At 35.4% G+C, this 10,795-nt stretch overlaps 1 protein-coding gene across 5 annotated transcripts in view; it reads left to right on the forward strand.

Moving 5' to 3' along the window:
- The first annotated feature begins 6,255 nt into the window (after window positions 1-6,255).
- Window positions 6,256-10,795, forward strand: part of LOC129578398 (synaptosomal-associated protein 25-like) — a 36,564-nt gene continuing 32,024 nt past the window's right edge. For 2 of the 5 annotated variants that reach the window (XM_055466893.1, XM_055466897.1), the window contains exon 1: window positions 6,256-7,041. The gene's annotated coding sequence lies outside the window, so the exon portion shown is untranslated. The remainder of the gene's footprint in view (window positions 7,042-10,795) is intronic. The other 3 variants (XM_055466896.1, XM_055466892.1, XM_055466894.1) reach the window with 3 other exon arrangements.

A 10,795-nucleotide genomic window follows, 5' to 3' on the forward strand; every position in this document is an offset into this window, starting at 1 on the left:
TCGCACACATTCAAATTGTAATAAACATCTGCACAACGACAACAAAATTGAACAAATAAACCAGAAAAAAGACACACCATGCTAACAAGCCAGTATCACACAAACAAAACCGAAAACCAAAAACCAAAAACCAACCCGACAAAGCATAAGCAACATACAAAAAAGCAAACTTTTTACAGCCTACTCCTTGTTGATCTTTCCAGTTGAGTTTTTTTATTCATTAACAAATAAACAAAAAAATTGCATATAAAGACTATATATAGGACGATTTGTTAGCAAATTAATTACTTATATATATATATATATATATATATATTATGATAAACAGCATTTCAAAATAACACACAGACACAGTAGCTTATTCAATTACTCCGCATTTTTTCGTCGTGAACAAAACTGAATTACAACAACCACTTAATTAATTAAAAAAAAAGAAGTGAAAAATAGAGGAATGCTCAGGCAGGCAAACATACATACAAAGAAGGGAAAACTATGAACCGCAACTGCAACTGATGAAATTATTCACATCAAACAAAACGAAAAGGAACATTTTATTAAATAAGATGAGTAATAATTAGCGTTAAATATACACGATGTATGGGATGCACACAGAGGCCCAGCAAATGAATGAATGAACAGCTGAAAAAGAAGAAGAAGAAGAATAAATAAATGATAATTTACTGTAGGTTAGAATAAAAATGCAAAAACAAAAAAAAATTTATTCCAATTGCGAATGAAATAAAATATTTACACGTCAAATGAGAAGACAAGAGAGCAACAACAACCACTCACACTCAAGAGATTTGGTGTAATGAAACATCCCATGCGACACCAATTCAAGGACTTTTGCAATGCAATACAAACTCCACTCCCCACGCAGATAGAGATACAAAATAGATACAGTAAACAAAAGTAAATAACTCTTTCGATGATAGTAGCCCTCCTCCTCCTCCTTCTTCTCCGCCTATTTTGTTAGGTTTACTACTTCAAAGCGATTCACGCATTTATTGATAACCAAAAAAACCAGTTCGTTTTTTCCTCAAACAACAACAAAAACAACAAAAAAGTAATCGTAGTGAATTGCAGATATTATAACTTAGAGTTCGGTATTTTTACCATCGTCAGAACGAAACGATTGTTCCGAGTTTCTTTGTCTTTTTGAAATTAAACACATCCATTTCGTCAGAGTACTTTTCCGTTAACGCGAAGTTCAGTTTTCGGGCGCAGCTCTTAGTTTTTAATCAAGTTATTTTTTCTTCCATCTCGTTACAAACCCCATCTGCACCAGGATGGACAATCCTATGCGATTCTGGTGTAACGAAATGCATGGCTTTCTTTCAAATGGCCTGGTTGTGAAACTTGTTCTTAGTTTAAATGAGCATTTAATTTAGAAAAAAAAAACAAGCCAAAATATGAGTCATTTTCGACTGATGGCGACTTGAATAATGGACCTTGTTGTGGATTCAGCGCTCATCCGTTAGAAAACTCTGCTTTAGATGCAATATCGGGTTTTCTTTCATTCGGAAAATGGGAAGGTAAACAACAGCTGAACCAACATGAAGAGAGTCTTATTTAAAGTCTGCCCGAATGGAGCAGAGTCACAGAGTATGGCTTAGAATTTACAATTGCGACAACATTGTTAAGTAGTTTAATTTTCTTCACATTTTTTTCTCTCCCATAAGTTGAAATGAGAAACGAAAAATACCATCCAATTTTACTGTCCATTCGTTCGAAAATTACATATTTCTTTGAGCCAGTTTTGTTTTCTTCTATTTATTCAAATTTGAAACAAAAAATAAAGTCATTTCTCTTCATGCCATTTTTGTTCTGTGAATATATATGAATGGTTTGGAGCGAAAATGTAATACAGAAAAGTTGAGCGGAAAAATGTCGATGATAAATGAGTGGAAAAGGGATAGCTATATAGTAAACTGTATAGTAAACTAAAGTGAACTAGAGCTATACCTTTTCATTTGACATTTTTTCGTTCAACTTTTCTGTATTACATTTTCGCTCCAAACCATTTATATATATATATATATATATATAAGCTCCGTGACGCCAGCCCCCCCCGGTTCCAAAATTTAAATCCGAGAACGGTTTCGTGTTCTACGCAATTTCTGCTGATTACTGCTCGCTCCGCAGAATTTCTGCTCCAACCGGTGACGAGCAGTAATTGTCCAAAGTTTCGAAAAAATCCATGAAAATCGATTTTTTGCATATTCGAAGGTTTTGTCCCAAAAATTAATTCCGAACTAAATTTTGAACATTTTCATGATCTTAGGGCTGATAATGAAAGATCTCGAGGCCCTTTAATTTCTGTCCGGTCCCCACAATTCCTGCTCCAACCGGTGACGAGCAGTAATTGCCCAAAATTTCGAAAAATCCATGAAAATCGATTTTTTGCATATTCGAAGGTTTCACACCAACAGTCAATTCCAAATGAAGTTTTCAATATTTTGATGACCTGGTGGCTGATATTGAAAGGTCCAGATGCCCACTAATGGTTAAATACAAAACCTCCTTTAAAATTTACAAACCGTCAATAAAAATGACATAGCTGGAAATAAAATTTACGAAAAAGTTCAACAAAATTGACAAACATAATCAATAAATGAAACAAAACAGTCAATAAAATTGCCAAATTGTGTAATTAATTTTGACATAAGAGGCAATAAAATTGACAAAATTGGAAAATAAATCTGACAAAATGGGCTTAAAATTATCATTTTTTGCAATAAGTTTGCCATAAATTAATTTACTTAGTGGTTGCTATTGTCAGTTCTATTGCAAGAAATGTCAGTTTCCAATTTTGACAAATTTATTGCCTCTTATGTCAAAATAAATTACATATTGTAGCAATTCTATTGACTGTTTTGTTTCATTTATTGATTATGTTTGTCAACTTTTTTTTCAATTTCATTGATGATTCATAACATTAGAAATAAGAACATGTGCAAACCTCCGCCATCAAATGAAACAAAGAAGAGAATAAACGTACACACACGTATACAGTCCAAGTCAAAAGTTTGAATACACCCAGAAAAATCTCATTTCTCTACAAAAATGGGACTTCTTCGACAAAAGATGTACATATTGTAGTTTCATTCTGTGAATCAATTAAGAGCCGGTCACATGAAGTTTGACTTACTTTGGACAATGAATGACTTCGATTATGACTCATTTCGATTACTCACTTCATGACTCAATTGTAAAACAGTGATTCACTTTTTCGAACAGGAGTCATAGAGCTACATTGATACGAAAAAAATTCGATTTCATGTACTTGCCATGGGAATGTACCGAAAATCTACTTTTCAAGAATATTGACGATTAGTGCTCAGCCCCTAGACAAGATTTTTGCAATCTGGAAGTGGCATCTGCCAGCACTATTCGAGCACTAATTATAACATATTATGGTTTAACAGCACTGGCGGTGCTGGTGACATGGACCTACCTAAACTTTGTTGCACTGTGATATCGATTTTCATACATTTTTTTTCCAATTTTTGTCGAATTCCTGCTCGTCACTGGTTGGAGCAGGAATTGTGGGGAACGGGCAGAAATTAGAGGGCTTCGAGATCTTTTATTATCAGCCCTTAGATCATGAAAATGTTTAAAATTTAGTTTGGAATTAATTTTTGGGGCAAAACCTTCGAATATGCGAAAAATTGATTTTTCCGAAACTTCGGGCAATTACTGCTCGTCACCGGTTGCAGCAGAAATTCTGCGGAGCGAGCAGTAATCAGCAGAAATTGCGTAGAACACGAAACCGTTCTCGGATTTAAATTTTGGAACCGGGGGGGGCTGGCGTCACGGAGCTATATATATATATGTTATTCATTCGATTGTGTGTCAAACCAAAACAAAAAGAACATTTCGTTCAATTCAGTTAACGACTCATTTTACATCGCAGTAATGAGACGTTTCTGAATGTATTTTCGGCTCAGTGATAAAAAAATATATGTAAAACATTGTTTGGATGAAATAATCCATTTTGTTGAATTAGGTTTCAATAACTGCAATTCTATTAACGCAAAAAAAACAAATGATGAACGAATTAACATGATATATTTAGAAGAAATAAAACCAAAAAAATTAGGCATTACATTTTTTTATTCCATTTAAACGAAGAATATTATTATAATGCAGATAAAAAATTGAAATTAGGTAAGAAATTCATAGCAATGAATTTGTGAGACGGAACACCCAAAGACAAAAAAAACTCCATTGGATATTAACAAATATAAAACCCCAACCAAACAAAGATATATGAATATGCTTAGCTTTTTCGTCTTTTGTCATTTATTCAGAATTTTCATTTCATCTATTTCAAAATATCTCTTTCAGTCTTGAATAAAAAGAAAAACATGAACAAAAAAAAATCAATTTTTTTTCTCCAAAAAATGTAAAATTATATTGATAAAAAAATCTCTTATATTAGGGTACATTATATTATTATGTAGAAAAATTATAGCAATATTATATTGATATTTATCAAAAATTTAAAGAAAAAGTCAGCAAAAAAAGAATCGTTAAAAAAAAAGAAACAAAGAATTAATAAATGGCAAAACAACACATACACAAACACACCAAACGTATCTATCAGCCAAGTCAAGTTTTTCTCTCAAACCGATTTCGACTCACTCAATGTCAGTCGCACTTTTAACATAAATTAAGAAGAAAGCAAACATGAAAGAAATTGCAATTGAAGATTCTCTTGAAATTTACAAACAGCGACAACAGCTAAAAAAAACGACTCGAATCGTGTCGTCATTGTTTAAAAACCGAATTTGCAATTTCATTTTGAAAAACCATAATTTCCTTTGTAAACAATGTCCACCCGATGCAGTTTTGTAGGTATCAAGACAAAGAAAAAAGGACACAATACGTATGAAGATATAAAATATGTTGGATATGAATTATTGAAAGCATTAAAAAAAACAACAACAAAAAAACTCAATTATCATGAATAATATAAAATAAGAAATTACACTTTGGTTTTTTTTCTCGGTTCTGTTAATGAATATGGGAGAAGCGGATATTTTTCGATGAAAAACATTTTTGTGGTAACAACGATGCAAATTCGTTTTGCTCTCTCGTTTTAAAAATGATGATCTATCGCTTCATTTTTGCATACGAACGAAAAACTCGCTTCTCTTCACATCTCATCGCCAGTGCTATGACGTAGATTATTTTCCTTTTCAAACGTAAATTATGAAATGCATGAGATACTAACAACCATCAACAACAACAACAAAAAAAAAATGATTAATAAATTTTAAAACAGATAGCCAAAGATTACAGACAAGAAAAATCCCCAACGCACCACGATTATTTCTCTTTTGTCGATATCGATTAAATTTGTTTCCAAATTTTTGTCTCATTTATCTGAATGTGTTCTTTTTGTGGTAATTCATATGTTTTCATTAAAAAACAAAATATTTGCGGTTACTTCGGCTTCGTTTTGAACTCTTAACAAATAACCACAATGTATGGTATATAAACCTCAAGCAAGATTTTTTAATTCATTTACCGAACACATTTGCTTCAGAATTTCGATTGAATTATTTGTTACGTTTGAAAACAAAAAGAAAATTGTTTTGATATTGTAATTTTAAGGAACAAATAATAACATTATAAAACATATCAATCTAGTCAGTGTTTTATCTCTCTCGCTTGTTTCACTTTCATACGCATTCATCTCATTTTTGGTCGCATTTTCAGTTTCTGTTTCGTGATTACATTTAATAATGAATGTAATTCACCAAAAATTCTGCGAATGTCAGCATCATTGGTACAGAGGTTAAAAACAGACTGAGAGCTGAATACTATTGGAGAGGCATGAATAGAGACATTGCCAAATTCATAAACTCTTGCAAACAGTGTCACTTATCAAAACCGAAACAAAAAATTAAAGCACCAATGACTCTCACACCAACACCACAATCGGTTTTTGATGTTGTTATCATCGATACAATTGGACCATTGACCATTGTCCGAAAAAGGTAATCAATACGCCGTAACGTTATTTTGCGATTTTTCCAAATATCTTGTAACAGTAGCAATACCAAACAAAGAGGCCAACTGGTGGATTGTATCACCCGCAAAAAAAATAACCGATGTTAAAAACACACAAACATTACCACTGCACCGTCTCTCGCAGAAGTTATATGGAATCAGTAATGTGAACGTGACATTAGTCGAAGTGGTTGCGGTGCAAACCGGTTCGTGGGCCTGCTACTGCTGACTGTCAAAACGAAGAGACAGTTCACAATACAGTAGTTGTTCATTTTTTGCTTGCTCAGAGTTTTGTCTATGGAATGGAATACCAAATTCCAGTACATCAACTTTGTTGCCAATAACATTTTGTGAGTGGAAAAGTGTGGAAAAATTCGAAGGCAACATTGGTATGCACATGTGTGTTGGCATTTCCACAGGAATTTCACTCATTGGAACACAAAAGTGAATTTTTACCCCTCACAGTTTCGTGTTGTGAACGAGAGTGCGAAACAGTTTTTCCGCCGCCACATATACAACAAAACCGATCCACATTCACGTATTATTCGCTTTCAAACATCAGAAGTGTACAACAGTAGCACAGCAATCAAAAGTGTTAGTTTCGTGTTAGCGATATATCGAGTCTGTTATATTTGGTTTTTTTTTGTGTGTCATATGAATGTGAAAAGTAACAAGATAAAATCTTAATCATTGACGAACTTTTTTGTGCAAAAGCGACAACCACGAATCACCCAATCTAAGCGAAACAATAAAAAAAACTGCGGAAAAAAGAGAAAAACCAAAATAAAAATTCACTGGAAAAAATATATAATAAAAATAAACATCGAGAACGACGAATCTATCGAAGAGGAATAAACGACAAGTTAACTGGTGGTTAAATTGAACGAATCGAAGCGAAAAGATCAAATTATTGGCACCGTATTGTCAAAATAAAATAAAAAGAAATCAAAACTAACCAAGTTCAAAACAAAACAACATACAAGCAATCTTTAATAGCAACACACACAAAAACTATACGAAGTAAGTAAGACAGCATCTTGAGTATTGTGAGAGTTTGGATCGAATACAATTCGCTTCGTTTTTGATCTTTTGTCGTTCGAATTTCTCATTTCGCCAAAAAAAATCACTTTTAGAATTTTCGAAACCATGATAGTGTGAATTGTAATTGCTGTCGTGCGTGTTGAATCTCCCTCCCTTCCCTCTTTGTGTTGATGCAATTGTGCAAAAACGCAGCATTTAGCGAGTGTATGACACGTCGATTGGTATATGTGAACATGCTGCTTTCATCGCTGTCCAAACATTTAGTGTGAATCATGCGAGTGCGGATGTAATGTTTTGATTCTCGGTGACGATCTAAATGCCAATTTGCGGTTGTTTAAGTTGTATTCGCTTTCGCGAGTTCCATAAGGTTTTGACAAAGAGTCTTTTTCTCTCTCTCTCCCTCTCGATCTTGCTCACTCGTTCCATCTCGTTCAAAGTCAAGCAGTTGAAATTAACAAAACCACTTGTGAAACCATACAACGGTTAAGAATTTCAACTTAAGTGCCACATTCCGATCCCGATCCCCATTAAAAATTCAATGTTTCGCCCGCATTGCATGCTAATAATTTTTCAAAACATTTTCGATGAATGGTTTTTTCGCTCTCATTCTCTCTATCATCATTGTTTCGTTGTAAATTTCGAGTGCGAAAAACTTTTTCCGTATCAAATGTGTCGCGTTTTTAGTTTGATGTCGCGAACGAAATCGAATAACAAATTCAAACAACAATATCAATTATATTTACATTTCGAACTGTACAAACACCCAGTGGAATGGGTGACAGAGAGAGAGAGAGAGAAAGAACGAACCGTACCCCATCCACAGCAGCTGGAATGTCAATAAACCAACAGCACTGAAAAAGTAATTAAAATAACGTTGCGAACAAAATAGAGTTGACGAAAAGACGTCAACAACGTCAGCAGTCAGGCATTGACAAGATGAAATGGAGAGGAGTGAGTTAGCGAATGAGAGAGAATGTGCGGGGTGAAATAGAGAGACAACTCCACCACCATCACCACCACTGCCGCTGATCAGTTCAGCCTGTTTGCTCAACTATTCATTACCGAGTTCGAATGCATCGGAGCGGTCGAGAGTCGTGCGTGGTGGTTTTAATTGTGCACTGAACATCGCTTGGATTACACTTGGATCACACTTAGCCATTTGTTGTGTGCATACCCAACAAACCATAGACGAAGTCGACCAAACCGACAGTTGTAGTCGACAGTCGACCAATCGACAATAAATAAATAAGTAATGCGAGTCTCCGTGTGTTATGACACTATTGTCCATTTCAATTCCGAAATGTGTTTGTTGTTCCAATTATTTTCCAATAATGTTCATCTCTTACATTTGTTCGCTCTCTCCCACTTTCGATTTTCACCGTGATGCAATGTGTGCCCCATAACAATGGACGGTTCTTTTTCGCCGAAGCGCGCATTCATTTCGTAATTACGCGCATTTCGTAGAAAATTCTCATTTCGGTTAATGTTCATTCACACAATTGTCTCGCCTACGCAAATGTGGTTTCCCCAACACAAATTATCGAAATCAGAAACACAGGATCACGACCACACCATTGGCTACACTATGAACATTTTAAAATTCAACAATATACATAATATTCAATAATATACATGTTTGAGACCATCTAATTTGATTCATTCCGTTAATTCAACCGTGCGTGCACAACGTTTTCGAGAACAATGCACTGGATTGAGAGCAACAGAAGGGCACATGGTTCAGCTAAATGATCTCAGCGGTATATGGTGTTGCTACTGAAATGTTTATGCATCGAATGCAAACTGTGCGAATTAACTTAAGTCGCTTCTGTGATTCCGCCCAAAACTCATTTTCTTTTGCCCTTGTCGCTCTCTCTCAAACACACACACACACACGGCGCACATCCATACACAAACTCTTTCTCTCTGTCTCTCTGACAAACTCTCTGATTCAGACAAGCAGAGCGAAGCGAACGACCAAACTCTAGAATAAGCTTTTTAGAAGCACAACCAAACTGTCGTTGAGAAAGACCACGCATTGAATGCACATATATATATTGGAACACGTGTATGCAAATAAATAGGGGATTTTCGTGCATGTTGTGAATTTAATGTGTGCCATTGCAACTGCGTCGGCATTTGGTCTTTTGCATTTCAACGGGTCAAACGGTGGGAAGATAGAAAAAAAACGCACACAAACGACAAGGAAAACAAATAAATAAAGAGGGCGGCATGTTTGTGCATTGCAAACGCACGAAATGTGAGATGCTCTTGTGTATGCGATTCCGTGCCACAGAGCAAACGTGTGTGTATCACGTGGAGCGATGTGATAATAATTTTAATGACGAGATGGCCCACAAATCGTCATTGGTGTGTGGGCCGTGTGTGCGTTTTTATCGTCATGTGTATAAAATATAAAGTATAATAATCAAGCGTAAAGCATGCAAGCGCTTATTCTATTCAGTCCGGGGGCGATTGTTTTTTTTTCTCTTTTTACCACAATTTCCTTGCAGCTTTACTTTCACTGGCGTTGTGGCTGTGTATGGTGGCTGCCGCGTGCAAAAAAGAAACAGAGAAGCACATCATGCTTTTCATTATTCACGAAAAAAAAGCGAGCAAAATCACTCAAGTACAAAGCTGGCTTTCATTTCGGTGTTCTCGGTGTATATGTCTTTTTGTCTCTTTTTGTTCGTTCTCTCTCTCTCATTCGCTCGCTCGCTCAAAAATGGTTTTTTACTTCTTCTTTTTTCGACATTTTTTCCTCTTCTTCTGCTTCGATGTGTTGCATCGCATGACGACAGTCTACACTTCATATCCACCTAGACCAAAAATGGATACAATATAAGTGACGTCATTGTCTAAAATAAGTAATTTTTAGCAGCACAAACAATATCCGATACACATTCACGTTTAACAAACAAAAGAGAATCATTTTCGGCCGAGCACATCAACATATAGTTCTAGCTCTGGCTCTGGTTCTGGTTCGAGGAAAATGAATGTAAAAATAAAAGGAAAATTATACGACGAAGAAAAGCGAGACGTACAACGTAAACGGAAACATTCTACACAAACAATATGTACACTTATAATGTATTATAAATGTTAAGGATACCGAAGCAATTCGCTCTCCGTCTCTATATGCATACGTACGAGTGCGTGTGTGTATGTTGTCCGGAATCGAAGTATTTGTTGCCGAGAGATAGCAATGTTTTAATTTCGACCTGTGAAGCTCAATGACTCACAAATGGAATAGCGAATCACAGGAACAACGCCATTTACAACACTCATTCTCACATTCGAATTGAATTGAATTGAATCATTCATTCGATGATGCGAAAGAATATGCTCGCTTGCTCCTCTGCAAAACATGAAAAATGACGATGATGACGACGACGACGACGGCAACAACAGCAACAACAGAAGCAGCAGCAGCAACAGCAACAGCAGCACGGAATGTGTAAAAGAGCGAGGACGGGAGGGAGAGTGAGTCTGCAAGTCAGTAGCGAACAACAAGGCACATGTTTAATTTTCGCATATGAGCAGAGATTACTATGAGATATTTTTATTCATATGGGATAGAAATATCGCATAAAAATATCAGATATTTTTCATGCGTTGCGTTGTTGTAACGCATCTGCAGTACAAAATTCATATTCCTTTCTGCGGGCCAAGTCAATTTTGCTGAATTGGGCTCGGATCAGTCTCAAATTCGACTTGGACCGCAGAAAGGAATATG

The sequence above is a fragment of the Sitodiplosis mosellana genome, unplaced genomic scaffold (genome assembly GCF_009176505.1).
Source record: "Sitodiplosis mosellana isolate CC-2019 unplaced genomic scaffold, AAFC_SMos_1.0 Smas_scaffold_6226, whole genome shotgun sequence".
NCBI classification, from domain to species: Eukaryota; Metazoa; Arthropoda; class Insecta; order Diptera; family Cecidomyiidae; genus Sitodiplosis; species Sitodiplosis mosellana.